The sequence below is a fragment of the Chrysochloris asiatica genome, unplaced genomic scaffold, assembly GCF_000296735.1.
Source record: "Chrysochloris asiatica unplaced genomic scaffold, ChrAsi1.0 scaffold00200, whole genome shotgun sequence".
Lineage (NCBI taxonomy): Eukaryota > Metazoa > Chordata > Mammalia > Afrosoricida > Chrysochloridae > Chrysochloris > Chrysochloris asiatica.
Genome location: NW_006408718.1, coordinates 1,686,542 through 1,694,633, shown reverse-complemented (window position 1 = coordinate 1,694,633; position 8,092 = coordinate 1,686,542).

The window sequence follows — 8,092 nt, the reverse complement described above, 5'->3', positions numbered from 1 at the left end:
GTTGTAAATCTTTAAGGAAGCAGACTGTCTTATCTTTCTTTTATGGAGAGTCTGGTTGATTTGAATAATTGCTGACCTTTTGGTTAGTAGCCCAAGACCTAAACCACGGTGCCATCAATACTTCCTAATACTCAAAAAGATTCTGTGGAATTAGTTCTAATATCTCCATTTTATTAGTAAAGGACTGAAGCTCATTTCAGTGATGGGACTTGCCTAGGACACATAGTGAGGATGGTTTGGAACTGGTCCAGTCTTCAGTGTCTTTGCCATCCATGCACATGGTGTCCAGTGGTAATGCATAGGTTTCAGAAGGCTCCAAATGATCTCTGAGTTATTTGGTATTTAACAAATCCTGATGACAAAGGATCTTGTAGGAAATGGCTTGTGAAAGTAACTTTCTTAAAGGTATCAAACTTGGCCCCCTTCCTTACATAGTACCTGACTTGTAATAAACACCCAACAAACACCTTCTGAATTAATAAATGAATGAATAATGGTTGTTATACACCCCTGCTATAGGAATAGTTTAGCCTGGAATTAGGAGACACACATTGCTAGGATTCCTCCTACTGAGTTTTCACTCATTTATTTTACAAAAATATATATGTGCCAGGATTATGTTAAACTGTGAGTGTACATTAGCGTAAATAACACCTGTGCTTATGATCTATATTCTCATAGTGGACACAGATGATAGGTAGGTAAATTACAACTAGAGAGACAGTTATTGAGTCTGATCAGTGTTCATGACTGAACATGCACAGTCCAGTGATGGAAAGTGGTGGAGCCTGGGTAGGATGTTTGGATACCTTGCCTTGAAACTGAAAGCTGAGAAGGGGCCAGTTATGTCTGCTGCAGAAGAAGGGTGTTATAGTATTTAGAGGAAGAGTTTGGTGTGTTCTGAAAATGCGGAGTGGGAAAGAGAGGCATTGAATGTGGTTGACATTATGATTGTTGAGCAGTGAATGCTATGGGGTTGAACTTCACTTTGGATAGTTACAAATAAGCAGTCTCACTGACTACGACTTTCCTTAATTACAATTGCCTACTCCATCTGGCTTAGTCAAAGGTCATCACCGAGTAGCAGTGAACACCACCAGAAAGAAAATACACAGCACTTCCGAAGCTTAAAGGTGGAGACCCGTGTTTAACCTCTTGGATGAGTTCAGTAACGTCCTCATCAACTATGGGCAGTATGTGCTTTATGGACATCTGAGAGATGACTACCAGTACTGTTGAGAAAGAAGATGACCTTAAAAAATTCCACAGTGTCACCAACCATATTAATTCTAGGTGGTAGCCAAAAGCAAAGAGAAAGCATTTTCTGTTTCTAATCTAGGTCTTCTCCATGTGCTCCAAGAGAGATGTCTCTTGGTAGATGTATGCTAGGGTTTTGTAGGCTGATACCAGTTTCTCAATGTGACCTAAAGCAAAGTTCACTTCTTGAAACTGTCTGCATCGAATCCATCCTCCTCATTGTTGTTGTTGTTATGTGCCATGGAGTCGGTTCCGACTCATAGCGATCCTGTACAGGGTTTCTGAGGCTGTAAATCTTTACAGGAGCAGAAAGCCTCATCTTTCTCCTGCAGAACAGCTGGTAGTTTCAAACTGCTGACCCTGAGGTTCGCAGCCCGATTCATAACCACTATGCTACCAGAGCTCCTTATCCTCCTCATAGCTACAAGTCATCTTCCTTGAGCACATTTAGCTTGCTGGGGTTTTTTTGTTGTTGTTGTTGTTAAGTGCCATCGAGTCAGTTCTGACATGTAGCTACCCTGTACAGGGTTTCCAAGGAGTGGCTGATGAACCTGAACCATGGACCTTGCAGTTCAAACCACCTCAGTCCAGCGCCTTAACCCAAAACACCACACTATTTTCTGGCTGCCCAAGAAATGTGAATATTCTGCAAGTTTCTTAAAATGGCATTTAAAGACTTCTAGACTCAGGAGTACTGGTGTAGTGCTGTGGAATAAGCATTGGACTGTTACCCTCAAGGTCAGCACTTCAAACCCACCAGCTGCTCCTAGGAAGCCCTATACAGAGTTGCTACGAGTCCAAACTGACTTGATGGCATGCAATAGCAACAACAATAAGAATTAGAACTCACTTTTTAAAATGTTTTTATTTCCACAATGGGGTGGTGTAAGGAGTTAAGTATTTGAGGAGTAGGTGCAAGGTTGCCTGGGAATGCAGGTGATCTACTTCCAAATGGTCACAGCCTTGACAACTTATGGAGCAGGATTCTACTCTGCATACATGGTGATGCCAAGAGATGGAATAAACTCCATGGCAACCAAGAACGTCTATGGTGGAGGTGCTTGGCTTAACCTGATATTCATGATGTCCTCTCTGCTCTGCACATCCTTTCCCAGACTTTCAACCTTGCCTTTCTCACACATCCTTTGAAGATAAACACAAACACGACTCCTCTGCAACACCTGCCAAAATTGTACTAGTTTGATTGCATTTCTGCTTTATTTAGGGTGCTTTGTAATTTAGCATTACATTTGCAAACTTGACAGTGTCTATTGTGTTATGCCTTACATTTTTCCTGCCCCATTCATACCAAGCGTGCTCCCTCCCTATCCTAGACTGTTTTCCATACTTCACTATGCCACTTTCCATGTTTTTCTCAGACTGGTCACCTCTGTCATTCTTTAGTAATAATAGTAATAATTATGAGCACTTAATAAATGCCAGGAACTGCTCTGATTCATTATAGCTTATAACAGTTTTCATGTATTAAGTTATTTAATCTTCATAAAATCTCTGTTGTTGCTGTTAGGTACCTTCCATTCAGTTCTGACTCAGAGCAACCCTATGAACCCCAGACTGTAGTAACGACCAGGCCTGTGTCATCCTCATAAGTTCTGTTCTGTTTGAACCCATTGTTGCAGCCACTGGGTCAATCCATCTCAACAAGTGTCTTCTTTTTAATGACCTTCAACCTTACCAAGCATGATGCTCTTCTCCAGGGACTGATTTTCTTAATAACATCTCCAAAGCCCTGGAAGTGAAGTTCTGCCATTCTCTATTCCAAGGACTATTTGATCAAACTTCATCCAAGACAGATTTGTTTGTTCTTCAGGCAGTCAATGGTGGTTTCAATATTGTTCTCCAATATTATAATTCAAATGCACCAACTCTCCTCTGGTTTTCCTTGTCCATTGCCCTTTCTCATCCCATTTTGCAGATGAAGCAACCAAGACACTGAGATGCTAAGTGCCTGTGGTCACACAGTTAAGTGAAGGAGTTTGGATTCAAGCTAAGTCAGTGAACATCAAAGTCCATATGCTAAAATATCATCTTAGATTGCCTCTCTACGGTGGAGATCATGGGATTGGGGATTAGTTCTGTGTTTGATTTAGTCTTGTTCTTGTACTGTATGCGCAACACCTGGCACAGTACCTGGTACATATACAAATTGGATGAAGAGAGTGTATTTTCCATCTCTGGATAGTAACTGAATGCATACACCATGGGGTATTTATCTTGTATCTTACTCCCGTCATCTCAACCGTCTCTGCCAGATAAACCAGGAAATCAAATCGGTTTCTGTTGAGTTAATTTGGACCCGTGGTGACCTGATGTGTGTCAGTCAAAGTAGAGTTGTGCTCTCTAGGGTTTTCAGTGACTGATGTTTCAGAAGTAGATTACCAGATCTTTCTCCTCAGACTACTCTGGCTGGCCTTAGAAAACCAAGTGCCTTAACCATTTGCTCCATATTAGTTAATACTTATTGTTTGAAGAGACAGAGAAAAGTATGATGTTGTTGTTGTTAGGTGCCTTCAAGTCAGAACCGACTCATAGTGACCCTGTTCACAACAGAATAAAGCACTGTCCGGTCCTGGGCCAACCTCCCAATCATTGTTATGCCTCAGCCCATCACTGCCACCACTGTGCCAATCCAGAGAAAAGTATAGGACACAGAGATAGGTAAGAAAGGCAGAACAAAAGAGAAACAAGAATGATAAGAAATATAGGGTTCTGAAGAAAACAAAGCTTGGTAAAAGGAATTGGAGAGGGGCGCAGTTGGATGGATGAAGGAATTGGACAAGGAGTTAATATCTCTAGGGTCAGGCAGGTAAATGAAAATCCAGGACATTGACTGGAGAAGGCAACACTAAGTGGTGGCTACGAAGATGAATTGATAAGCATTAACATGCTGCTCCCTTTGAGTACAGCTACATAAGCAGGGATGGATGAGGTCAAGTTTTGCTAGATGTTGTGATGTTTCAAAAGTTAATGAAAATCAGAATTTTACATGAAATATGTAACTGTTGGCAACTAGTTCTAATCAAAGGAAAAATAAATACTGTGGGTAAAATCTAGTGTGATTGTAGCCACATAAAGTCCCTAGCTTAAAAGACAGACCAGAATTTAGGACCCCATGAACATGTGTGTAAGAAATTCGGGAGCTTATTCAACAGTCAACATAATATGTGAATTCACAGGGCACAATTTTGAGGGGCAATAGAACTTCCACACTGTGGGTTAAACTTGTTTGTTCTTTTATGCTCTGTAGATATTATTATTTTAACACTGATTTGCAGCCTTAAAATGAGCATTTATTTCCCTTCACTTCTCAGACTCAACCCTAGGCCAGAAGAGGACAAGTAGCAAGGAAAGAAGACAGAATGATGACTAAACCAACCTGGTATCCTGAGGGTATAAGGACTAAACACCTATGAATAAGTGCTGGAAGATTCTGGAAGACAAGAAAGATGTGAGTGCTTTGGCAAGGCTTCAGGAAGAAAGAGTAGGAATGAGGGGAGGGAGACAGTGTTGTTGCTAAGTGTCTTTAACAACAACATAATTCCAATGCATAATGACCCTGTATAGGATTTCCAAGGTTGTAAATCTTTACAGAATAGAAAGAGTCATCTTTTTCTCATGGTGATGATGGTGGACTTGAACTGCCAACCTTATGGTTCACAGTCCGGGGCATATCCTTCAGAGCCGCCACACTCCTTCACTTCTCAGACTCCATTGTCGGCCAGAAGATGACAAATAACAAGGGAACGAAGACAGATAGACAAAAATATTAGGCAGGGCCAAGAAATTAAGTATGACAAAAAAATAAATATCAGGTGATGGAAGCCAATTCATCCTCTTGCCTGCTTTTCCATTTATTAAGTCCATATGTCTTGAGCACCAACCATGGGCTCAGCACCAGACTGGCCAGTGGGGAGAAAGGCAAGAATGTGCATAGGATCTGAACAGCAAATGCTTAAGGTCCTGGCAGTAAAGCTGTCTGAATTTGAATATTGTCTATTTTCCTGACTGTGGAGAAGTTCCTTAGCCTCCTGACGTCCCAGTTTTCATATCTGTAAAATGTGATAAGTAATGGATTCAGTGATACGGATTTATTGTGGGCTTACTTAAGACTATTGGTGCACACCACTGCTCGTCTGTCAGCTTGTCATACTGTGGTGGTTAGTATGTGGCTGTGATGCTGGAAGCTATGCAGGATGAAGCACGGGGGATAGGCTTCAGCTGAGCGTCCTGATCACCATGGTCATGAAACAGACCAGCAATGAGCAACTCTTATGTTATTTTAAAAAGGTATTTGCATCGAATAAGTCATTGGTCTGTAAATTGTTATCATGCAATCTCCACCATCCTTCCTAGCACCAAGGCCATATTTTCCAACAACTGATCCTTCCTCTTTGTTTCCAACTTCTACATTCCAGTAATTACTGGTAGTATAGTGGTTACGAATCGGGCTGCTAACCTCAAGGTTGGCAGTTCAAAACTACTAGCTGTTCCGCGGGAGAAAGATGAGGCTTTCTGCTCCCGTGAAGATTTACAGCCTCGGAAACCCTGTACAGGGTCACTATGAGTCGAAATCGACTCCATGGTATTTAACAACAACAATTACCAATACATCATGATTACATGTTTGGACAATTTCTCACTGGAGTACTTGGTAGAATTCTTCAATACCATCATCGTTGGTTTTAGTGGTTGGTGCATAAGTTTCAATAATGATGGTACTAACTGGACCTCTTTGTTGTTGTTGAATGCTGTAGAGTAGGTTCCAATTTATAGCAACCCTGTGTAAGGTTTCAAAGGAGCAGTTAGTGAGTTTGAACCACCAAGCTTGCAGTTCAAACTGACCTTGTGGTCCAATGTTTATCCTATGCGCCAGGTGTATGGATATCATTCTACCACAGACATTGTTGTATTTCAAGAGAAATCTTGAAATGCTCTTTTTGGTAATGAATGTGATGCAATTTCTCTTCAGTCTGTCGTTCCTGGCTTAGTAAACTATGATGATCTGATTCAAAATGGCTGATATCAGTCCATTTCATCTCACTAATGCCTAGAATATCCATATTCCATGTATGCTATTTCATTTTGTACAACTTCCATTATTACTTAGTTCATACTTTATGCATTCCATGCTCTTAGTATCAATGGATATTTGCACCTGTTTCTCCTCATTTTGACTTGTGTCCCATCAGCCATTGAAGGCAATGAAAGCTTTAATTTTATTTGTGTCATCATGGTGAACTCTATTTTGAGGAAGCAGCTCTTCCTCAGTTGTATTTTGAGCCTTCCAACCTGAGGGGTTCATTTCTGGCACCATACCTGACAAAATTCTAATGCTATCCATAATGTTTTAATGATCTGATGATTCTCTATAAGACAACACCCCCCTGCTATTTATAAGCTTTTCAGTGGCTAAACCTTCAGAAATAGTTTGCCTCTCCTTCCTAATCTGTCTTTGTCTAGGAACTTTGCTGAACCATGTCTACCATGGGGGTACCCTGCTGGTGTTTAAAATATCCGTGGCATAGCTTCCAGCCTAAGAGCAACACACATGTTACCATGGTAGGACAAGCTGACAGAATCCTTCAATATTGCACATGGAGGCTTGATTTTTCCTTCCGTTCATTTAGCTTGAGAAATGCAGAACAAGTTAGACAATATCAATCTTATTCTATCATAGGCAGTGTTGTACTTCAAAACATATAAAACTTCCTGTGATAGGATAAAATTTATATGCCTACAAGAAACATTGGTGTGGTGATGTAGAATAAGCACTGGACCACAAGATTGGTTTGAACCTTAAAGTTAGCAGTTCAAAGTCATTAGCCCTCCTTAGAAGCCCTATACAGGGTCTGTATGAGCCAGAACCAACTCAATGGCACTTAACAAACAAACAAAACAAGAAAAAGTTAATACCACCATTATTCAAATGTACACATCAACTATTAAAACCAGTGATGATGAAATGAAAGAATTCTATTTCTTCTTTAGTCTGAAATTGATCAAACATGCAATCAAGATATATTGATCATGAATGGTGATTGGAATGCAAAGTCGGAAAGAAAGAGGAAGGATCAGTGATTGGAAAATGTGGATTGGTGATAGAAATGATGCTGGAGATTGCATGATAGAGTTTTTTTTTTTTTTTTTTTAAGTTTTTATTGTGAATTATGTGATAGTTTACATGGGGGAATGTCAGCTTTACATTCATCCTATCGTATTTCATTCCATTGCACTGATTACAATCCCCTCCATGTATCCTCAAACAACCAAAAGGTACACCCCACAAGCCTGCCCCCCAACTGTCAGCACACAGCCCCCCTCTCTCTCTGAGTCCAGAGTCCCCAGCTACTCCATCTCTCCATGTCATTGTCTCTGCCTCCATCTCTAGAGTCACTGCTTCTCTGGGTAGGGTCCCACACTCTGCTCTTCTCACTTGATTACCCCAGGGACCTCTGCTCCTGGACTGCAAAATCAACCAATCACCTCCTTTTGTTACAAAACATCTACCTTTACATTTCCGACCCTCACAGTCAGTCGTGATAGTAGTTATTCACTATTGTACCACAAGAGTCTTATCTCCATCTCCTTTCATCAGCCCCATCCAGACAGGCTGGAAACCACTCAGTAGAGAGTCTACCTTTCCCTGCACCCTCTAGATCTAGGTTCCATCTTGAAAGCTTGTAAGCCAGTCACTTCTTGCCTTTGTAGCCCCTCCCCCCCATTTTGGGTAGCCAATGTCTACATTGCCCATCCCTGTCAACACTGTGTGCCAAGGGGGTGGGAATGATCCTCACTGTAAAGATTTGTTTCCTCT